A 24,594-nucleotide genomic window follows, 5' to 3' on the forward strand; every position below is an offset into this window, starting at 1 on the left:
AGGCTATAAGCAAACAAGAAAATGCTCATCCAGAAGTGGCGCTCCTATTGGCCCGGGGACATTTATGTAGGGAAACTTAAATCAGTTTTAACTCATTTCTACCAGCATGTCACATGTGCAAACAGAGGAAAAAAATAGACTGCCTTTACTCCACACACAGAGACGCATACAAAGCTCTCCCTTGCCCTCCATTTGGCAAATCTGACCATAATTCTATCCTCCTGATTCCTGCTTACAAGCTAAAACTAAAACAGGGATTACCAGTGACTCACTCAATACGGAAGTGGTCAGATGACGCGGATGCTACGCTACTGGAAGGTTTTGCGAGCACAGACTGGAACATGTTCCGGGATTCACCCAATTCCATTGAGGAGTATAACACCCCAGTCACCGGCTTCATCAATGAGCGCATCAACGACGTCGGCCCCACTGTGACTGAATGTACAGTACCAGTCAAAAGCTTGGACACACCTATTCATTCAAGGGTTTTTCTTCATTTTTACTATTTTCTATTTTGTAGAATAATAGTGAAGAGGTCTAAACTATGAAATAACACATATGAAATCATGTAGTAACCAAAAAAGTGTTAAAACAAATTGAATGATATTTTATATTTAAGATTCTTCAAAGTAGCAACCCTTTGCAGATGAAGAGTTATTGTGCTGACATTGCTTCCAGAGACTTGGTAGGGAGTGTTGCAACCGAGGATTCAGATTCTTCCTGGTGGTATTATACATAATGTATAAAGGTACAGAATGTATAATACCCCCATCCGTCTTTCCGTTGGGACGTTAAACAGGTGTCCTGACTCTCTGAGGTCATTAAAGATACCATGGCACTCATCATAAGAGTGTTAACCCCGGTGTCCTGACTCTCTGAGGTCATTAAAGATTCCATGGCACTCATCATAAGAGTGTTAACCCCGGTGTCCTGACTCTCTGAGGTCATTAAAGATTCCATGGCACTCATCATAAGAGTGTTAACCCCGGTGTCCTGACTCTCTGAGGTCATTAAAGATACCATGGCACTCATCATAAGAGTGTTAACCCCGGTGTCCTGACTCTCTGAGGTCATTAAAGATTCCATGGCACTCATCATAAGAGTGTTAACCCCGGTGTCCTGACTCTCTGAGGTCATTAAAGATACCATGGCACTCATCATAAGAGTGTTAACCCCGGTGTCCTGACTCTCTGAGGTCATTAAAGATCCCATGGCGCTCATCATAAGAGTAGGGGTGTTAACCCCGGTGTCCTGACTCTCTGAGGTCATTAAAGATCCCATGGCACTCATCATAAGAGTAGGGGTGTTAACCCCGATGTCCTTGTTATGAACTTGAGTGAAGACCCAAAAGCGGTTTTAACAGAAAACAGAGTTCTTTAATGAAAATACAGGAATGGCATAAATCCTCTTCCAACGTTGTCAGGGGAACAAAAAGAACGTTAGTATAGTGCAGGATGCTTCAGCCAGGCAGACTCCGACAGGACAGGACAAGGTGGAAGCAAACGAGACGACAGCTTGCTTCTGGCATCAAAAAACACAAACAAGAATCAGACACTGAAAGTAGCAGGAACAGAGAAAGAAATAGAGACCTAATCAGAGGGGGAAGAGAGAACAGGTGGGGAAAGAGAGAATGAGCTAGTTAGGAGAAATGTAGAACAGCTGAGGGATGAGAGACAGAGAAGGTAACCTAAAAAGACCAGCAGAGAGAGAGAATGAAGAGAAAGGACAGGAACAGACATAACAAGACATGACAGTACCCCCCACTCACCGAGCGCCTCCTGGCGCACTCGAGGAGGAAACCTGGCGGCAACGGAGGAAATCATCGATCAGCGAACGGTCCAGCACGTCCCGAGAGGGAACCCAACTCCTCTCCTCAGGACCGTACCCCTCCCAATCCACTAGGTACTGATGACCACGGCCCCGAGGGCGCATGTCCAAAATCTTACGAACCCTGTAGATGGGTGCGCCCTCGACAAGGATGGGGGGGAGGGACGAGCGGGGGCGCGAAGAACGGGCTTAACACAGGAGACATGGAAGACCGGGTGAACGCGACGAAGATAGCGCGGGAGAAGAAGTCGCACTGCGACAGGATTAATGACCTGGGAAATACGGAACGGACCAATGAACCGCGGGGCCAACTTGCGAGAAGCTGTCTTAAGGGGAAGGTTCTGAGTGGAGAGCCATACTCTCTGACCGCAACAATATCTAGGACTCTTGGTCCTACGCTTATTAGCGGCCCTCACAGTCTGCGCCCTATTACGGCAAAGTGCCGACCTGACCCCCTTCCAGGTGCGCTCGCAACGCTGGACAAAAGCCTGAGCGGAGGGGACGCAGGACTCGGCGAGCTGAGATGAGAACAGCGGAGGCTGGTACCCGAGGCTACACTGAAAGGGGATAGACCGGTAGCAGACGAGGGAAGCGAGTTGTGGGCGTACTCTGCCCAGGGAGCTGTTCTGACCAAGACGCAGGGTTACGAAAAGAAAGACTGCATAAAATGCGACCAACAGTCTGATTGGCCCGTTCGGCTTGACCGTTAGACTGGGGATGAAAGCCGGACGAGAGACTGACGGAAGCCCCAATCAAACGGCAAAACTCCCTCCAAAATTGAGACGTGAACTGCGGGCCTCTGTCGGAAACGACGTCAGACGGAAGGCCATGAATTCGGAAAACATTCTCGATAATGATCTGAGCCGTCTCCTTAGCAGAAGGGAGCTTAGCGAGAGGAATGAAATGAGCCGCCTTAGAGAATCTATCGACAACCGTAAGAATAACTGTCTTCCCCGCTGATGAAGGCAGTCCGGTGATAAAATCTAAAGCGATGTGAGACCACGGTCGAGAGGGAATGGGAAGCGGTCTGAGACGGCCGGCAGGAGGAGAGTTCCCAGATTTAGTCTGCGCGCAGACCGAACAAGCGGCGACAAATCGACGCGTCACGTTCCCGAGTGGGCCACCAGAAACGCTGGCGAATGGAAGCGAGCGTACCCCGAAGGCCGGGGTGGCCGGCTAACTTGGCAGAGTGGGCCCACTGAAGAACGGCCGGACGAGTAGGAACGGGAACGAACAGAAGGTTCCTAGGGCAAGCTCGCGGCGACGGAGTGTGAGCGAGTGCTTGCTTTACCTGCCTCTCAATTCCCCAGACAGTCAACCCGACAACACGCCCCTCAGGGAGAATCCCATCGGGGTCGGTGGAGACCTCAGAAGAACTGAAGAGACGAGATAAAGCATCAGGTTTGGTGTTCTTTGAGCCCGGACGATAAGAAATAACAAACTCGAAACGAGCGAAAAACAGAGCCCAACGAGCCTGACGCGCATTAAGTCGTTTGGCTGAACGGATGTACTCAAGGTTCCTATGGTCAGTCCAAACGACAAAAGGAACGGTCGCCCCCTCCAACCACTGTCGCCATTCGCCTAGGGCTAAGCGGATGGCGAGCAGTTCGCGATTACCAACATCATAGTTACGTTCTGACGGCGATAAGCGATGAGAGAAAAACGCGCAAGGATGGACCTTGCCGTCAGAGAGAGAGCGCTGAGAAAGAATGGCTCCCACGCCCACCTCTGATGCGTCAACCTCAACAACAAACTGTCTAGAGATGTCAGGTGTAACAAGAATAGGTGCGGATGTAAAACGATTCTTAAGAAGATCAAAAGCTCCCTGGGCGGAAACGGACCACTTAAAGCACGTCTTAACAGAAGTAAGGGCTGTGAGAGGAGCTGCCACCTGACCGAAATTACGGATGAAACGACGGTAGAAATTAGCGAAGCCCAGAAAGCGCTGCAGCTCGACGCGTGACTTAGGAACGGGCCAATCAATGACAGCCTGGACCTTAGCGGGATCCATCTTAATGCCCTCAGCGGAAATAACGGAACCGAGAAAAGGGACAGAGGCGGCATGAAAAGTGCACTTCTCAGCCTTCACATAAAGACAGTTCTCCAAAAGGCGCTGGAGGACGCGTCGCACGTGCTGAACATGAATCGAGAGAGACGGTGAAAAAATCAGGATATCATCCATGTAAACGAAAACAAAAATGTTCAGCATGTCTCTCAGGACGTCGTTAACTAGTGCCTGAAAGACAGCTGGAGCGTTAACGAGGCCGAAAGGAAGAACCCGGTATTCAAAGTGCCCTAACGGAGTGTTAAACGCCGTCTTCCACTCGTCCCCCTCCCTGATGCGCACGAGATGGTAGGCGTTACGAAGGTCCAATTTGGTGAAAAACCTGGCTCCCTGCAGGATCTCGAAGGCTGAAGACATAAGAGGAAGCGGATAACGATTCTTAACTGTTATGTCATTCAGCCCTCGATAATCCACGCATGGGCGCAGGGACCCGTCCTTCTTCTGAACAAAAAAGAACCCCGCGCCGGCGGGGGAGGAGGAGGAGACTATGGTACCGGCGTCGAGCGAAACCGACAAATAATCCTCGAGAGCCTTACGTTCGGGAGCCGACAGAGAGTATAATCTACCCCGGGGGAGTAGTTCCCGGAAGGAGATCAATACTACAGTCATACGACCGGTGTGGAGGGAGAGAAGTGGCCTTGGAACAACTGAACACCGTGCGCAGATCGTGATACTCCTCCGGCACCCCTGTCAAATCGCCAGGCTCCTCCTGTGAAGAAGAGACAGAGGAAACAGGAGGGATAGCAGACATTAAACAGGTTACATGACAAGAAACATTCCAGGATAGGATAGTATTACTAGACCAATTAATAGAAGGGTTATGGCGCACTAGCCAGGGATGACCCAAAACAACAGGTGTAAAAGGTGAACGAAAAATTAAAAAAGAAATGGTTTCGCTATGATTACCAGAGACAGTGAGGGTTAAAGGCAGCGTCTCACGCTGAATCTTGGGGAGAGAACTACCATCTAAAGCGAACAAGGCCCTGGGCTCCCCTAACTGTCTGAGAGGAATGTCATGTTCCCGAGCCCAGGTCTCGTCCATAAAACAGCCCTCCGCCCCAGAGTCTATCAAGGCACTGCAGGAAGCAGATGAACCGGGCCAGCGGAGATGGACCGGAAAGGTAGTGCGTGATCCAGAAGGAGAGGCCTGAGTAGTTGCGCTCACCAGTAGCCCTCCTCTTACTGATGAGCTCTGGCCCTTTACTGGACATGAGGTGACAAAATGACCAGCGGAGCCGCAGTAGAGACAGAGGCGATTGGTGATTCTCCGTTCCCTCTCCTTGGCCGAGATGCGAATACCCCCAGCTGCATAGGCTCAGCATCCGAGCCGGCGGGGAGGGTGGCAGTGATGCGGCAGGTGGCAGTGATGTGGAGAGGGGAGCAACGGAGAACGTGAGCTCCTTTCCACGAGCTCGGCGACGAAGATCAAACCGTCGCTCTATGCGAATAGCGAGAGCTATTAAGGAGTCCAGACTGGAAGGAACCTCCCGGGAGAGGATCTCATCCTTAACCTCGACGTGGAGACCCTCCAGAAAACGAGCGAGCAAAGCCGGCTCGTTCCAGTCACTAGAGGCAGCGAGAGTGCGAAACTCAATAGAATAATCCGTTATGGATCTATTCCCCTGACATAGGGAAGACAGGGCCCTGGAAGCCTCCTCGCCAAAAACAGAACGGTCAAAAACCCGTATCATCTCCTCCTTAAAGTCCTGATACTGGTTAATACACTCAGCCCTCGCCTCCCAGACTGCCGTGCCCCACTCACGCGCCCGTCCGGTAAGGAGAGAAATGACGTAGGCGATGCGGGCTGCGCTCCTGGAGTAAGTGTTGGGCTGGAGAGAGAACACCACATCACACTGAGTGAGGAATGAGCGGCACTCAGTGGGCTCCCCAGAGTAACACGGCGGGTTGTTGATCCTGGGCTCCGGAGACTCGGAAACCCAGGAAGTGGGCGGTGGATCGAGGTGGAGTTGGTGAACCCGTCTTGTGAGGTCGGAGACTTGGACGGCCAGGGTCTCAACGGCATGTTGAGCAGCAGACAATTCCTCCTCGTGTCTGCCTAGCATCGCTCCCTGGATCTCGACGGCGGAGTGAAAAGGGTCCGGAGCCGCTGGGTCCATTCTTGGTCTGATTCTTCTGTTATGAACTTGAGTGAAGACCCAAAAGCGGTTTTAACAGAAAACAGAGTTCTTTAATGAAAATACAGGAATGGCATAAATCCTCTTCCAACGTTGTCAGGGGAACAAAAAGAACGTTAGTATAGTGCAGGATGCTTCAGCCAGGCAGACTCCGACAGGACAGGACAAGGTGGAAGCAAACGAGACGACAGCTTGCTTCTGGCATCAAAAAACACAAACAAGAATCAGACACTGAAAGTAGCAGGAACAGAGAAAGAAATAGAGACCTAATCAGAGGGGGAAGAGAGAACAGGTGGGGAAAGAGAGAATGAGCTAGTTAGGAGAAATGTAGAACAGCTGAGGGATGAGAGACAGAGAAGGTAACCTAAAAAGACCAGCAGAGAGAGAGAATGAAGAGAAAGGACAGGAACAGACATAACAAGACATGACAGTCCTGGCTAAATTCTCAATCTGGCCCTCAAACCATCACGGTCACTTAATTTGTAATCCCCAGTTTACAATTGGCTCATTCATCCTCCCTCCTCTCCCCTGTAACTATTCCCCAGGTCGTTCCTGCAAATGAGAATGTGTTCTCAGTCAAATTACCTGGTAAAATAACAGATAAATAAAAAAATTAAAAAATAAACAACAATATTACAATGTACAGTACGTGTGTGTAGAGTGCGTGTGTGTAGAGTGCGTGTGTGTAGAGTGCGTGTGTGTAGAGTGCGTGTGTGTAGAGTGCGTGTGTGTAGAGTGCGTGTGTGTAGAGTGCGTGTGTGTAGAGTGCGTGTGTGTAGAGTGCGGGTGTGTAGAGTGCGTGTGTGTAGAGTGCGTGTGTGTAGAGTGCGGGTGTGTAGAGTGCGTGTGTGTAGAGTGCGTGTGTGTAGAGTGCGGGTGTGTAGAGTGCGTGTGTGTAGAGTGCGTGTGTGTAGAGTGCGTGTGTGTAGAGTGCGTGTGTGTAGAGTGCGGGTGTGTAGAGTGCGTGTGTGTAGAGTGCGTGTGTGTAGAGTGCGGGTGTGTAGAGTGCGTGTGTGTAGAGTGCGTGTGTGTAGAGTGCGTGTGTGTAGAGTGCGTGTGTGTAGAGTGCGGGTGTGTAGAGTGCGGGTGTGTAGAGTGCGTGCGTGTAGAGTGCGTGCGTGTAGAGTGCGTGCGTGTAGAGTGCGTGCGTGTAGAGTGCGTGCGTTTAGAGTGCGTGCGTGTAGAGTGCGTGCGTGTAGAGTGCGTGCGTGTAGAGTGCGTGTGTGTAGAGTGCGTGCGTGTAGAGTGCGTGTAGAGTGCGTGCGTGTAGAGTGCGTGTGTGTAGAGTGCGTGCGTGTAGAGTGCGTGCGTGTAGAGTGCGTGCGTGTAGAGTGCGTGCGTGTAGAGTGCGTGCGTGTAGAGTGCGTGTGTGTAGAGTGCGTGTGTGTAGAGTGCGTGCGTGTAGAGTGCGTGTAGAGTGCGTGCGTGTAGAGTGCGTGCGTGTAGAGTGCGTGCGCGTAGAGTGCGTGCGTGTAGAGTGCGTGCGTGTAGAGTGCGTGTGTGTAGAGTGCGTGTGTGTAGAGTGCGTGTGTGTAGAGTGCGTGCGTGTAGAGTGCGTGTAGAGTGCGTGTAGAGTGCGTGTGTGTAGAGTGCGTGTGTGTAGAGTGCGTGCGTGTAGAGTGCGTGTAGAGTGCGTGTAGAGTGCGTGTGTGTAGAGTGCGTGTGTGTAGAGTGCGTGTGTGTAGAGTGCGTGTAGAGTGCGTGCGTGTAGAGTGCGTGTGTGTAGAGTGCGTGTTTGTAGAGTGCGTGCGTGTAGAGTGCGTGCGTGTAGAGTGCGTGTAGAGTGCGTGCGTGTAGAGTGCGTGTGTGTAGAGTGCGTGCGTGTAGAGTGCGTGTGTGTAGAGTGCGTGCGTGTAGAGTGCGTGCGCGTAGGGTGCGTGCGTGTAGAGTGCGTGCGTGTAGAGTGCGTGCGTGTAGAGTGCGTGTGTGTAGAGTGCGTGCGTGTAGAGTGCGTGTGTGTAGAGTGCGTGAGTGTAGAGTGCGTGTGTGTAGAGTGCGTGTGTGTAGAGTGCGTGTGTGTAGAGTGCGTGTGTGTAGAGTGCGTGTGTGTAGAGTGCGTGTGTGTAGAGTGTGTGTGTGTAGAGTGCGTGTGTGTAGAGTGCTTGTGTGTAGAGTGCGTGTGTGTAGAGTGCGTGTGTGTAGAGTGCGTGTGTGTAGAGTGCTTGTGTGTAGAGTGCGTGTGTGTAGAGTGCGTGTGTGTAGAGTGCGTGTGTGTAGAGTGCGTGTGTGTAGAGTGCGTGTGCTAGCGCTTGTGTGCATATGTGTGTGTCTGTACCTTTGTGTGTGTCTCTTCACAGTCCCCGCTGTTCCATAAGGTGTCTTTTTACCTGTTTTTTAAATCCGATTTTACTGCTTGTACCAGTTACCTGATGTGGAATAGAGTTCCATGTAGTCATGGCTCTATGTAGGTCTGTATGCCTCCCATAGTCTGTTCTGGACTTGGGATTGTGAAGAGACCTCTGGTGGCATGTCTTGTGGGGTATGCATGGGTGTCCGAGCTGTGGGCCAGTAGTTTAAACAGTCAATGTCAACACTTCTTACAAAAACAAGTAGTGAGGAGTCAATTGTAATTTTCTTAAGGTCCTCTTTTTGGCACCTGACAACATGACTGAACAATGGTCCGGGTGTGACAAAACTAGTGTCTTTAGGACCTGCCTTGTTGATAGTGTTGTTAAAAAGGTAGAGCAGCGCTTTATTATGGACAGACTTCTCCCCATCTTAGCTACTGTTGTATCAACATGTTTTGACCATGACAGTATACAATCTAGGGTTACTTCAATCAGTTTAGTCGTTTTGGGAGCACGCGTGGCCTACCACTTTGCGGCTGAGCCGTTATTGCTCCTAGACTTTTCCACTTCACAATAATAGCCCTTACTTGGCCGCGGCAGCTTTAGCAGGGTAGAAATTTGACGAACTGACTTGTTGGAAAGGTGGCATCCTATGACGGTGCCACGTTGGAAGTCACTGAGCTCTACAGTAAGGCCATTATACTGCCACTGTTTGTCTATGGAGATTGCATGGCGGTGTACTCAACTTTATACACCTGTCAGCAACAGATGTGGCTGAATAGCTGAATCCACTATTTTGAAGGGGTGTCCACATACTTTTGTATATATAGTGTAGGTGGAAGGGCATACAGGCGGTGGCCAATGTATTAATGCACAATTTGCCTAAATGGGTAATGGAAACACTTCAAACACTGCGTTTGTATTCAACACTAGTTGTTTTAAAAGTGTCATCAATACGTCTAGCTGTTTTTATCCACACAAAATAGTTCAATGGAAATTCACCCTAGCAGGCAATTACCACATCTATTTTCTATGCCAACTTTCTAAAAAAAACACTGGAAAAGTTATTGGAAACATAGCTAGTGAATGCAAGGGGAGGAAAGACAAGAGATGAGGGAGAGGGAGGAAGGAGGCAGGACACGAGATGAGGGAGGAAGGACATGAGATGAGGGAGGAAGGAGGCAGGACACGAGGTGAGGGAGGAGAGAGCAGGGAGGCAGGACACGAGGTGAGGGAGGTAGGAGACAAGGTGAGGGAGGAGAGAGCAGGGAGGCAGGACACGAGGTGAGGGAGGAGAGAGCAGGGAGGCAGGACACGAGGTGAGGGAGGAGAGAGCAGGGAGGCAGGAGATGAGGGAGAGGGAGGCAGGAGACAAGGGAGAGGGAGGAGGAAGAAAAGATGCAGAAAAATAAAATGTGTAATTATGAGAAAAGAAGGCAAGAGAGTGAGAAAGAGAGAGAAATGGAGAAAGAGCATCAGATTCAGAGAAAGGTGTACATTAGTCTCATCTCCTCTCCATTCCCTGTACCTGCAGCCTTTGATGTTTTTGGAGGAGGAAGAAAAGATGCAGAAAAATAAAATGTGTAATTATGAGAAAAGAAGGCAAGAGAGTGAGAAAGAGAGAGAAATGGAGAAAGAGCATCAGATTCAGAGAAAGGTGTACATTAGTCTCATCTCCTCTCCATTCCCTGTACCTGCAGCCTTTGATGTTTTTATTTTGCTTCGCTGAAATCTACCCCCTCTACTCTACCCTCTCTTCTCTACCCTCTCTTCTCTACCCTATCCTAACCTCTCTACTCTACCTTCTCTTCTCTACCCTATCCTCTCTACTCTATCCTCTCTACTCTACCCTCTCTTCTCTACCCTCTCTTCTCTACCCTATCCTAACCTCTCTACTCTACCTTCTCTTCTCTACCCTATCCTCTCTACTCTATCCTCTCTACTCTACCCTCTCTTCTCTACCCTCTCTTCTCTACCCTATCCTAACCTCTCTACTCTACCCTCTCTTCTCTACCCCCTCTACTCTACCCTCTCTTCTCTACCCTATCCTAACCTCTCTACTCTACCCTCTCTTCTCTACCCCCTCTACTCTACCCTCTCTTCTCTACCCTATCCTATCCTCTCTACTCTACCCTCTCTTCTCTACCCTATCCTCTCTACTCTACCCTCTCTTTCGCACAACCAACACTCAAAGAAAAGGGGAAAACTAGACAGAGTTCCCCTGGATGTCACTATCTGGCCACGATATCTGTCTGCCTGTCTGTCTGTCTGCCTGTCTGTCTGTCTGCCTGGCTGCCTGTCTGTAGAACCAACCAACTGCCAGAAAGCAAAACTTAGCCTGGTTACCTCAGGTGTACATGATGTCTGGTCCTCTGTGGCCTAGCTGTGATGTTGTGGTAAAGCTCAGACCTATCCAACCATAGTTCAGACCCATTATGTTGGGGTTGGATAGGAGAGAGACAGACAGCAGTGTATGGATTCTGGTAATCCATTGGCTCCTACTCAGATGGGGTTGATTCTCTCATATTCCTGATGTGTTGTAGTGTCCATTGAGTTGAGTAGATAATAACCAGGGAAGGAAGGAAACGGCATTTACATTTCATTAAAACGGTTAATACTGTCCAATTTCCTATAACACAAAAATAATGTACAAAGGGTATTTTCATTACTCTCTCTGTCTGGGGTTAAGAGTTTATATGTGTTAATAATATTACTCAAATTTGGTTATTACATGTTGTGTTACCATTGTAATCAATATTTACATAATTTACAAACTTCTAAGAATAAAAACACATTTTGCCCTCAATGTCCAATATGAAACCAGCTACAAAGGTGTAGAGCACAACATCTTAAAACACGTCTGGTCTCTCCTTTGGACAGCTGCCTCCATTTAAAAACACAAGTCAAGTCATTGTCACATTTCACAAGAACTCATATTCCCGTGAGCCTCTTCGTCTTCCTCCTCTTCTTCCTTGTCATCTTGGGCTGTGTTGAGACTTCCAGGGTCTCCGCCCCTCGTGTCCTGCCCAGAGAGGAGCCTTAATCTGGGGCTGAGATTTGAGGCCTGCCCCTTGAATCACCCCCTCCAGGGCTCATCTTTTATTGATCCAGACTGAGGTGTATTGACTGGAGCTGGGTTAGGTCTAGCTGGGTTAGGTCTAGCTGGGTTAGGTCTAGCTGGGTTAGGACTAGCTGGGTTAGGTCTAGCTGGGTTAGGTCTAGCTGGGTTAGGACTAGCTGGGTTAGGTCTAGCTGGGTTAGGTCTAGCTGGGTTAGGTCTAGTCTGCTGAGCTGGGTTAGGTCTAGCTGGGTTAGGTCTAGCTGGGTTAGGTCTAGCTGGGTTAGGTCTAGCTGGGTTAGGTCTAGCCTGCTGAGCTGGGTTAGGTCTAGTCTGCTGAGCTGGGTTAGGTCTAGCTGGGTTAGGTCTAGCTGGGTTAGGTCTAGTCTGCTGAGCTGGGTTAGGTCTAGCTGGGTTAGGTCTAGCTGGGTTAGGTCTAGTCTACTGAGCTGGGTTAGGTCTAGCCTGCTGAGCTGGGTTAGGTCTAGCCTGCTGAGCTGGGTTAGGTCTAGCCTGCTGAGCTGGGTTAGGTCTAGCCTGCTAAGCTCTGCTGAGCTGGGTTAGGTCTAGCCTGCTGAGCTCTGCTGAGCTGGGGTAGGTTCTCTCTGCCTCTCTTATGTGTGTACTCACTGTAACCCATGGCTTTGGGAGTCAAACAGGGGATAGCGATAGGGGGGCGAATAGTGTGCAGAAATAGTTTATTTTGAAACACAGTTGATACTTCAACCAAAAAACATAAGCAGGACATCTCCTTCTCTCATAATTCAGTCCAGGCTAGTTTAAAAACATTTTACTCTGTGAGCAGCATGGGTCATCCACAAAGGATCTCTACGGCACTCTGTTTTGGGCCACCAATGGCCACTCACTGATGTACGTTGCTTTGGAAAAAGCGTCTGCTAAATGGACAATATTAGTGGGTCCAGTTCAGTCCTCCCACCAGAGGGGGAGCTACCTCCCTGACACAGAGAGGTGTTCCCTCTACTACAGAGAGCTCTCGTTCGGTTTTGGCAGCAGCTGCGTGTGCTTCCTCTTCTCCAGAATCGTGTTGAGTTCCTCAGTGAAGGAGCGGCAGAGAGGGGAGCTGCTCTCCGCCTCACTCTGTCTTAACAACATGTAGCTGTTACCGTGCATCCTCCGCAAGACGCTGGGTAATGTCGCCGATAGGCCGTTGGGGCTGGGGAAGTCTTGCAAGTCACACTCTGATTGGTTGAGGGGGGTGTGGGGGGTCTGAGGTGGCGGGGGGAGAGGAGGGGCAGGGGGGGGGATCCTTGTTGGGGGACGGCTGGCCCTCTCTCGGGACGATCTTGAGGAAGCCCCCTTTGTGCGTGTCACCGTTCCCCGGTCGTTGGGAGACGCCGTTACCGTTACAGATCCCGTTCCCATTACAGTGGCTGGAGATGGTCTTGAGATCCAGGTGGGCGGAGCTACTGTGGCGTTTCTGCTGCTGCTTCCTGTGTTTCCTCTTCCTGTCCGTGTGATTGGCAGAGGCGGCTGCGGCGGCGGCAGCGCGGAGAGAGTACTTCCCCCTATGGCTGCCCCGCAGACAGAAGCCCAGGTAGAGGAGGACCACGGTGAGAACCAGACACAGACCTCCTAGGATGGTGATCAAGGACAGGTACATAGCCTCCATGCTCCTGGGGGAGAGCAGCTCCGAGGTGGGGGGGGGAGGGGCTGGGGCAGAGGGTGGCAGCTCTGAGGTGGGGGGGAGAGGTGCCGGTGCAGAGGGTGGCAGGGGCCTCTCAGAGGAGGGGAGCGAGGGGTGGAAGAGCTGGGTGAGGGGTGGAGGAGGAGGGTAGTAGGGATGGTCTTGGGATTGGTCGATGGGTGGGGGAGGGGGGTGTGGCATATCTAGACGTACCGTCACAGAGTACTTAACCACAGCAACTCGGACACCGTTCTCGAGGGCGTGGCAGGTGTACTCGCCGCTCTGCTCCGGTTGGGACTCGATGACCAGGAGGCCGTCGGTGCCCACCCTGAAGCCAGAGTCCAGGCCATAGCCCTGCAGCTCTGACCCGTCCAGAGTCCACACTGGGGTTGCCAGATTGGAGCTAATTTCACATTGGAGCAGCACGTCATCTCCCACCTTTACAGATCGGCTCCGGTGCTGGACCGGCTCTGAAAGAATGGCAACCCACATACAAAATTAATATCTTTTCACAATAAGACTGTGATATACTGTTATAGACCTCAGACCAGTTAATAAGACTGATACACTGTTATAGACCTCAGACCAGTTAATAAGACTGATACACTGTTATAGACCTCAGACCAGTCAATAAGACTGATACACTGTTATAGACCTCAGACCAGTCAATAAGACTGATACACTGTTATAGACCTCAGACCAGTTAATAAGACTGATACACTGTTATAGACCTCAGACCAGTTAATAAGACTGATACACTGTTATAGACCTCAGACCAGTTAATAAGACTGATACACTGTTATAGACCTCAGACCAGTTAATAAGACTGATACACTGTTATAGACCTCAGACCAGTTAATAAGACTGATACACTGTTATAGACCTCAGACCAGTTAATAAGACTGATACACTGTTATAGACCTCAGACCAGTTAATAAGACTGATACACTGTTATAGACCTCAGACCAGTTAATAAGACTGATACACTGTTATAGACCTCAGACCAGTTAATAAGACTGATACACTGTTATAGACCTCAGACCAGTAAATAAGACTGATACACTGTTATAGACCTCAGACCAGTTAATAAGACTGATACACTGTTATAGACCTCAGACCAGTTAATAAGACTGATACACTGTTATAGACCTCAGACCAGTTAATAAGACTGATACACTGTTATAGACCTCAGACCAGTTAATAAGACTGATACACTGTTATAGACCTCAGACCAGTTAATAAGACTGATACACTGTTATAGACCTCAGACCAGTTAATAAGACTGATACACTGTTATAGACCTCAGACCAGTTAATAAGACTGATACACTGTTATAGACCTCAGACCAGTTAATAAGACTGATACACTGTTATAGACCTCAGACCAGTTAATAAGACTGATACACTGTTATAGACCTCAGACCAGTTAATAAGACTGATACACTGTTATAGACCTCAGACCAGTCAATAAGACTGATACACTGTTATAGTCCTCAGACCAGTTAATAAGACTGATACACTGTTATAGACCTCAGACCAGTTAATAAGACTGATATACTGTTATAGACCTCAGACCAGTTAATAAGACTGATACACTGTTATAGACCTCAGAACAGTCAATAAGACTGATACACTGTTATAGACCTTAGACCAGTTAATAAGACTGATACACTGTTATAGACCTCAGAACAGTCAATAAGACTGATACACTGTTATAGACCTCAGACCAGTTAATAAGACTGATACACTGTTATAGACCTCAGACCAGTTAATAAGACTGATACACTGTTATAGACCTCAGACCAGTTAATAAGACTGATACACTGTTATAGACCTCAGAACAGTCAATAAGACTGATACACTGTTATAGACCTCAGACCAGTCAATAAGACTGATACACTGTTATAGACCTCAGACCAGTTAATAAGACTGATACACTGTTATAGACCTCAGACCAGTTAATAAGACTGATACACTGTTATAGACCTCAGACCAGTTAATAAGACTGATACACTGTTATAGACCTCAGAACAGTCACTAAAGGCCCCTAGACCAGCGATTCTCAACTGGTGGGTCGCGAGTGTCTGAGTAAAAAAAGAAGAAGATTGTTTTAATATATAAAACTCCAGTCTGAACGTCAAGGACTTATTACAGGTAGACAGTGTGTAGAAATGATTTTTATTTATTTATTTTCACTTAACCTTTATTTAACTAGGTCAGTTAAGAACAAATTCCTATTTACAATGACAACCTACCCTGGCCAAACCCGGACGATGCTGGGCCAATTGTGCGCTGCCCTATGATGATAATGAAATTAGATTTTTTCATATAATTTCAACTCTGAAAGGTTTTTCTTCAATCACAGTATCTTCAATATAAAGCTATTAGCAGCACTTTGTTGATTGATTTTATGGTCTCAAACAAGTGAGTTTATTCAAATTCTTAATCAAGACTATGGGCAAAATGTAATTATTGACAATGAAAGAGGTGGAAATGTTGATACCTTGTCATATACTGTAATTGATACATTTATTATCAATATAGCATAAAACATTTTTCCTGATTGTATTTTGGTGATATTTTTCGCGATGTAAATATTGGGTCCCAAACTGCATATATGACTCTAAAATCACTGGTGCATGAAAAACCCATTATGTTACATTCTCCCATATGAAAATAAATGCTCAAAAGTATTTTCTAACTTCTTAATATGTGTAGTATAATGTAAAGTACATTTTATTATAGATGCTATGGAAATGAGGATGCTGCATAATCAACCTCTAAATATTTATTCTAACAATTTGATGGTATTTCTGCATATTCTAACTATAGATTTCCTTTCATCATTCAGTGTGCAGAATCACTTTGAAACCATCCTACTTTATCTTCAAGGTGGGAAGGACTTGACTAAACTATAAACAATGTAATCTTTGCTAGCCATATAAAATCCATGTATTATTACTACTATAGTGAGACCAGTGTCTAGTCCTAACGCAACTCCTATCATTGCTGTCTGTCTGTCTGTCTGTCTGTCTGTCTGTCTGGTCTGTCTGTCTGTCTGTCTGTCTGTCTGGTCTGTCTGGTCTGTCTGGTCTGTCTGTCTGTCTGGTCTGTCTGTCTGTCTGTCTTGTCTGTCTGTCTGTCTGTCTGTCTGGTCTGTCTTGTCTGTCTTGTCTGTCTGTCTGTCTGTCTGTCTGTCTGTCTGTCTGTCTGTCTGTCTGTCTGTCTGGTCTGTCTGTCTGTCTGTCTGTCTGTCTGTCTTGTCTGTCTGTCTGTCTGTCTGTCTGTCTGTCTGGTCTGTCTGTCTGTCTGTCTTGTCTGTCTGTCTGTCTGTCTGTACCGTTGTCACATCCTCTGTTCCCATACAGGACGTCCTGGGTCAGATTAGACCTGAGGAGAGGAGTAGACGCTGTTAGCCTGTCATCAATGTTAGCCCCACACTGCATTATCCCCCACACACTGCATTACCCCCCACGCTCACACACACTGCATTACCCCTCCGCCACACACTGCATTATCCCCACACACAAGCACACTGCATTATCCCCCACAAATGTTGCATTACCCCCCACCCATGCTGCATTACCCCACACACACAAACACACAGCATCACACCACAGCATTACCCCTTCCCCCCACCACACACAGTGCATTAACCCCCACCCAACCACACTCTCACCTGTCAGTCTGTGCTGTGATATCCAAACAGTCCTGTCCATCCCAGCCACAGTAAGGGTCCCGGGAGAAGATACAGTCATAACAGGAATTGTACCTATTGCAGGTGGAGAGGGGTAGCTGGACCACACCAGAGGGAGAACCTACATACACACTCATCTAGAGGATGGAGGGAGGGAGGGTATGTTGAGGCTTGTGTTATTGAAAATATCCTTGAATTAGAAGATCACTAAACAAAACAAACCTTGATATTATTGTTTGTGAGAGACAGAGAGAGAGAGTCCGTGCATGTCCCTGCATGTCCGTTTGTGAGTGTGTACCTGTGTATGTGAAATAACCAGGCTATCCACACGCTGTGGTTGGTCAAACAGCTGTAGCTCCTCTATAATGTGTAGATGACCCTTGACCTCTACAGCTCTGTGCAGCCAGCCATCGTCTGGAACAGGAGACAGATACAGGGTCACAACACACACACACAAACACATACCATGGGATGTACTGTACATGTGGTTTGAAGTCTGTTCCATTACTTTACTGGGATGACAAAAACACACAGCTTAAAGCTTGTACAGCCACCCCCCGAGACACCCCCTCATAACCCCCCACACCAACCTGTGCCCATGAAGAGTAAATGGTAGTTCTGCCCGTCCAGCCCCTCCACCCTGTGAGCCACCAGCTGGGTGTAGTCTGTTGTCCTCCTGAACAACAGGGGCGCTGCTCTGTAGACATGACCTGCTGGGACATCAGAGGGTGTCTCCTCACAAAGTTCAACATGTCGTCTGGCAGGGAGGTGGAGGAGTTTATACCTCTGGATCTCAACTGGTCTGTAATACACTGGAGGCATGAGGGAAGAGGGGGTGAGAAGGATTCATCCCGTTTGAAATAAGATATCTCTGATATCTTCACGTTTCTACTAAAGTAGAAATTAACTTAATGTCCTGAATACAACGAGTTATGTTTGGTGCAAATCCAACACAACACATCACTGAGTACCACTCTTCTTCTTTTCAAGCATGGTGGTGGCTGCATCATGTTCTGGGTATGCGTATCATTGGCAAGGACTAGGGAGATTTTTATGATAAAAAGAAAACAGAATAGAGCTAAGCACAGTCAAATCCTAGAGGAAAACATGATTCAGTCTGCTTTCCAACAGACACTGGGAGACAAATTCACCTTTCAGCAGGACAATAGCCTAAAACACCTAAGTCCAAATCTACACTGGAGTTGCTTACCAAGACAACATTGCATGTTCCTGAGTAGCTTAGTTACAGTTTTGACTTAAATCTGCGTGAAAATCTATGGCAAGACTTGGAAATGTCTGTCTAGCAATGATCAACAGGGTATTGTACAATCCAGGTAAGAAAAGCTCTTAGAGACTTACGGTGATTCTAACATATATTGACTCAGGGGTGTGAATACTTATGTAAATTAGATATTTATTTGTTTTCTTTTCAAAAGAATCTGCAAAAATGTCTAAAAACATGTGTTCACTTTGTAATTGTCAGGTATTGTCTGTAGGTGACAAAAAACATACATTTAATCCACGTTGAATTCAGGCTGTAAAACAACAACATAAAATATATGTTGTATTTATTTAACCAATTCTTATTTTCGATGTCAGCCTACCAAAAGGCTTCCTGCGGGGACAGGGGCTGGGATTAAAAAGAAATACAATGTAAATATAGAACAAAACACACATCACGACAAGAGAAACAACACTACATAGACAACAACATAGCATGGCAGCAACACAACATGACAACAACATGGTAGCAACACAACATGGCAGCAGCACAACATGGTAGCATCACTAAACATGGTACAAACATTATTGGGCACAGACAACAGCACAAAGGGAAAGAAGGTAGAGACAACAATACATCATGCAAAGCAGCCACAACTGTCAGTAAGAGTGTCCATGACTGAGTCTTTGAATGAAGAGATTGAGATAAAACTGTCCAGTTTGAGTGTTTGTTGCAGCTCGTTCCAGTCGCTAGCTGCAGTGAACTGAAAAGGAATGTGTGTGCTTTGGGGACCTTTAACAGAATGTGACTGGCAGAACGGGTGTTGTATGTGGAGGATGAGGGCTGCAGTAGACATCTCAGATAGGGGGGAGTGAGGCCTAAGAGGGTTTTATAAATAAGCATCAACCAGTGGGCCTTGCGACGGGGTTACAGAGATGACCAGTTTACAGAGGAGTATAGAGTGCAGTGATGTGTCCTAGAAGGAGCGTTGGTGGCACATCTGATGGCCAAATGGCAAAGAAGAAGTAAAGGGGGTGAATACTTTCTGAAGGCTCAGTATATATTTGATCATTATATTATATATTATGGGCGGGTGGGCGGATGGATAGATAGATGGATAGAGAGAGATGAGTGGGCGATATAGCCCTCCCTTATAGTATAGCAGGTGGGTTCAGAGTTTACAGTATACAAGACAAACCCTCATTGAGTTTATAGTTCATAGTTTATAGTAGGCCACTATGAGTTGAATTCGGTGTGTGTATCCGTGTAGACTGCTTATCTCTCTCCACCTGACTAAGGCTACAACTTCTCTAACTTTGTCCTCTGTGACATTACTTTCCAAACTCTGATAAGAGGCATTGACACTGTCACTACAGTTAAGACCCGGAACCGTCACGTCCTCTCTATCCCATTTTACAGCTAGACCCGGAGAGTGGGAATAAAGCTTTTCAATGTTGAAACAACACTACTGTAGATCACGACTCCTCTCCTTGATGAAGTCACGGCTTTGTAGCCCATAATAAGTCATCACAACCATTGTCAAGTCTTGGCCCGGTGATAATCGCCATGGAAACGGCTTTCAATGACATAAGCTCGTTCCGTTTGATCCTCATCAAAGTAGCTGCCACGCAGTTCTATAATCTCTTTCCACCTCTCCTTCCCAGTTTACCCTCTGTTTTTCACTCTGTCTGTCTGTCTGTCTGCCTGTCTGTCTGTCTGTCTGTCTGTCTGTCTGTCTGTCTGTCTGTCTGTCTGTCTGTCTGTCTGTCTGTCTGTCTGTCTGTCTGTCTGTCTGTCTGTCTGTCCGTCCGTCCGTCCGTCCGTCCGTCCGTCCGTCCGTCCGTCCGTCCGTCCGTCCGTCCGTCCGTCCGTCCGTCCGTCCGTCGCTCTTTCTCTCTTTCTCTCTTTCTCTCTTTCTCTCTCTCAATATATTGGATGTTGGGATGCTGAAGATAAAGTGGATAGAGAGCAACTCAGAAGAACTGACTGGGCCTGTTATACAGGAGTCCTCTTGGACAGCAAAAGACCAAGTGTTTGTGTGTGTGATACTCACTGATCCAGGTCGTGGGTCAGGGACCTTTCCAGTGTACTCGCTCCCCTCGGCTCCAGAGTCCTGATTCTCCATGTAGGGCCCGTCAAAGACCCGTTGGACCTCAGACAGAGAGAACCGGCACACTGCTGATATCTTCACGTTCTTCCTATAGTACACACACGCACAAACCAAGATGTTGATATGATTAACAGTTACACAGTTAAACGGTTTAGGATACCCAACATAAAAACAATGGGTTTTCACTTTTTGGTCTAAGTCACTAAATCAAGAAAACCTAAAGTATTGGAGAGAAAACTAATGCTATTTGAACCCAGGTCTGGTGAAGAGGTAACAGTGACTGTTCCCATCCACAAGAATTCCTAGGTTTCTCCAGGGACATGGTCTGTAAACACTACAGAACTCAAGAGAAGAGAACAACATGTCACACTGATACAATAGTAAACACCTCTCTGACCATCTGGAGTTGGTGACCAGAGCTGAGCTACTACAGGTAACTACCAAAATAAAGGAAACACTTGAGTAAATGAGGGATACAAAGTATATTGAAAGCAGGTGCTCCCATACAGGTGTGGTTCCTGAGTTAATTAAAGCAATTAAAATCCCATGATGCTTAAGATCAGGTATAGAAATGACCAGTTGCCCATTATTTTGGCTATCAAGGCTCGAAGGAGAGATCTCAGTGACTTTGAAAGAGGGGTCTCAACCCAACTAAACACTTCTGGAAGATTCTGGAGCGGCGCCTGACACAGCGTTTTCCACCACCATCAACAAAACACCAAATGTGACTCAGGAAACTATGCATATGTCGCATGTAACTATTTCACAGGAGAGTCATTTGAACGTTTATTGTTTATATATTTTTATATTAAAATGAGTTTTTGGGCAGAAATGCCTTCTGGGCCTCCCGGGTGGCGCAGTGGTCTAGGGCACTGCATCGCAGCGCTAGCCGCGACCGGTAGGTCCGTGGGGCGATGCACAATTGGCCTAGCATCGTCCGGGTTAGGGAGGGTTTGGCCGGTAAGGATATCATTGTCTCATCGCGCACCAGCGACTCCTGGGCGCAGTGCGAGCTAACCAAGGTTGCCAGGTGCACAGTGTTTCCTCCGACACATTGGTGCGGCTGGCTTCCGGGTTGGATGCGCGCTGTGTTAAGAAGCAGTGCGGCTTGGTTGGGTTGTGTTTCGGAGGACGAGTGGCTTTCAACCTTCGTCTCTCCCGAGCCCGTACGGGAGTTGTAGCGATGAGACAAGATAGTAAGCTACTAACAATTGGACACCATGAAATTGGGGAGAAAAAGGGGGTAAAATAAAAAATAAATAAAAAATAAAAACAACAAAGAAATGTCTTCTGGAACATGTGAACTTTCAGGTGCCTTAATAACAAACTTGTATGTCATCTGCAAATATGAATAAAAAAGACAGGAACCTTCCTGCTAGACATGATTGGCTGAGATAATGAGTGGGAGGGACATGCTGAGAGATGACTTTGGATTGGTCTGCCATTTAGCACGCTTCTGTCTATAACATGAGCTGCTCAGTATGTGAAGGTAATCCTTTCTAGCGTTGCTTTTTTGAAAGATTCACGAATAACTGCAAAAACACTTGTCTCCAGATTATATCTTCAAACTAAGGGCAACCATGGCATCCGTGACAGAGAGGGAGAAGCAACCATGTACACGGGTAAGAGAGTCTAGCAAGATATTAAACGTTTCTAATTTGGTCAGAAAGTCATTTTCATTGCAATGCAAGTTAAAGCGTACTGTTAGTTAGCTCACGTTAGCTGGCTGGCTGGTTTGCTAGCTAACGTTACGTGTATGATCTGTCAAGTAATATATTTTAAAAACATTTTTTAATCCATTTTAGTATAAGGCTGTAACGTAACAAAATGTGGAAAAAGTCTGTGGATCTGAATACTTTGCACTGTAACTACAGATCTGGGCAGATTCTCCCTCCCTCTCTGTCCTGATCTCTCTCAAGCCCCCACTTTCTCCTTTTTCCTGATACCCCTCTCTTCCCTTGCAGATTGTTTCTCTTTCTATCTCTCTCCATCCATCTCTGCATTTGTCACACCTTTCCCTTGGACACAGCTAACACATCCTATCTCTTCTCTCTCGCCCCTTCTGTCAGTTTCTACCACTATTTTTCCCTTCAAATATTTTATTGAGCAGACACTTTTATCCAAAGGGTCTTACAGTCATGCGTGCATACACTTTTCATATGGATGGCCCCAGCAGGAATCAAACTCAAAATCCTTGGTGTTGCAAGTGCCATGAGCCACACACACACAAACACTATATTCATTAAAATACTCCTCTCCTCTCCTCTCCTCTCCTCTCCTCTCCTCTCCTCTCCTCTCCTCTCCTCTCCTCTCCTCTCCTCTCCTCTCCTCTCCTCTCCTCTCCTCTCATCTCATCTCTTCTCTAATGTTCTACTATTACTCACCACTCGGGACTGAAGACTCCGTAGAAGAGCGTGTCGTGAGGTGTGTGTCCCGGCAGCGTGTAAATACTCTTCAACACGTTGAAGTGTAAGTTGTATTCTGGCAGCGAACACATCAGTGTGGCCTTTAGGAATGATGTCCACCTCTTCTGGAGGGTCAACAGACCTCCTCTATCTCCCTACGAGAGAGGGAGAAGAGTGGAGGATGATGGGAGGGGAGTTAGACAACAAACTGAGTCTGGAAAACATGCCTTTCTTGGGCACAATTTAAAGGAGGTCAAGGGAGATTATCATGTCTCCAAGGTTGTTTCATTTCTTAAACTGCAGCTCTGTGAAGATCTGAGATGAGAGCATAGCTATGGGAATGTGCCTAGCAACACCATTGCCTTGTGACAGCTCATTAGCAACCCTGTTGAGAGTGGTGATAGACACTAGTCACTGAGGAGCACACACACACACACACACACACACACACACACACACACACACACACACACACACACACACACACACACACACACACACACACACACACACACACACACACACACACACACACACACACACACACACACACACACACACACACACACACACGGGAAGCACCTCATTAGAATCAGATATGGTGACTGGGTGCTAACAGACCCTTTGATACTTGTCCTCATCAGATATCTCACTTTTTGTTCTGTTTTAAAAGTTCTCCCTGCTACAGTAAGTCAGTTCCCACTGCCCACAGCCTCTCACCCTCATCCAGCCTCACCTCTCTCTCCCTCCTCACCCATCTCTCCCTCCTCACCCCTCTCTTCCTTCACCTCTCTCTCCCTCCTCACCGCTCTCTCCCTCCTCACCCCTCTCTTCCTTCACCTCTCTCTCTCCCTCCTCACCCCTCTCTTCCTTCACCTCTCTCTCTCCCTCCTCACCCCTCTCTTCCTTCACCTCTCTCTCCCTCCTCACCCCTCTCTCTCTCCCTTCAGCTCTCTCCCTCCTCACCCCTCTCTCCCTCCTCACCCCTCTCTTCCTTCACCTCTCTCTCCCTCCTCACCCCTCTCTTCCTTCACCTCTCTCTCCCTCCTCACCCCTCTCTTTCTTCACCTCTCTCTCCCTCCTCACCCCTCTCTCCCTCCTCACCCCTCTCTCCCTCCTCACCCCTCTCTCCCTTCACCTCTCTCTCCCTCCTCATCCCTCTCTCCCTCCTCACCCCTCTCTCTCTCTCCTCACCCCTCTCTCCCTCCTCACCCCTCTCTCCCTCCTCACCCCTCCCCTCCCTCCTCACCCCTCTCTCCCTCTCTTCAGCTGTCTCTCCCTTCACCTCTCTCCCTCCTCACCTCTCTCCCTCCTTACCTCTCTCTCCCTCCTCACCCCTCTCCCTCCCTCCCACCCCCCTCTCTCCCTCCTCACCCCTCTCTCTCTCCCTCACCCCTCTCTTTTTCCCTCACCCCTCTCTCTCTCCCTCACCCCGCTCTCCCTCCTCACCCCTCTCTCTCTCCCTCACCCCTCTCTCCTTTCTCCTTCACATCTCTCTCCCTTCTCTCCCTCTCCTCACCTTACAGACTCGTCCAACCCGTGCCACTCTAATGTGGCTGTAGTATGGTGTCTGCTCCTGGCTCTTCTCGGTAAAGAAGTAGTAGATTTTATCATCATCTCCGGTAGTACTGCCCTCACTCTCCCTCACCAGGGCACTGCCCACAAAGTCAGCCTCTGGGGAAAACAGAAACACACTGAGAGTCAGGAATTATCCATTCTAAAATATTGCTTTTCCCGGAAATAGAACATATCCACATTTAATAAGAGGCAGAACAGAAGGCGCTGCTATAGTCAAGGCAGGGTGACTTGAAGACCAGGTGACTTGAAGACCAGGTGACTTGAAGACCAGGTGACTTGAGAATGAAAATTAACATTGGTTCTTTGGCCAGTATGGTCCTTCCAATCAGAGGGAAGAGGCTATGGGTATAGGTTCTTTGGCCAGTATGGTCCTTCCAATCAGAGGGAAGAGGCTATGGGTATAGGTTCTTTGGCCAGTATGGTCCTTCCAATCAGAGGGAAGAGGCTATGGGTATAGGTTCTTTGGCCAGTATGGTCCTTCCAATCAGAGGGAAGAGGCTATGGGTATAGGTTCTTTGGCCAGTATGGTCCTTCCAATCAGAGGGAAGAGGCTATGGGTATAGGT

The 24,594-nt window shown here is 47.9% G+C and overlaps 1 pseudogene; it reads right to left on the minus strand.

Annotated features, from left to right (window-relative positions):
• Nucleotides 1-10,477: 10,477 nt before the first annotated feature.
• LOC135511195 (semaphorin-4G-like) overlaps nt 10,478-24,594 on the minus strand; it is a 38,383-nt pseudogene continuing 24,266 nt past the window's right edge.

The sequence above is a fragment of the Oncorhynchus masou genome, chromosome 23 (assembly GCF_036934945.1).
Source record: "Oncorhynchus masou masou isolate Uvic2021 chromosome 23, UVic_Omas_1.1, whole genome shotgun sequence".
Classification (NCBI taxonomy): Eukaryota; Metazoa; Chordata; class Actinopteri; order Salmoniformes; family Salmonidae; genus Oncorhynchus; species Oncorhynchus masou.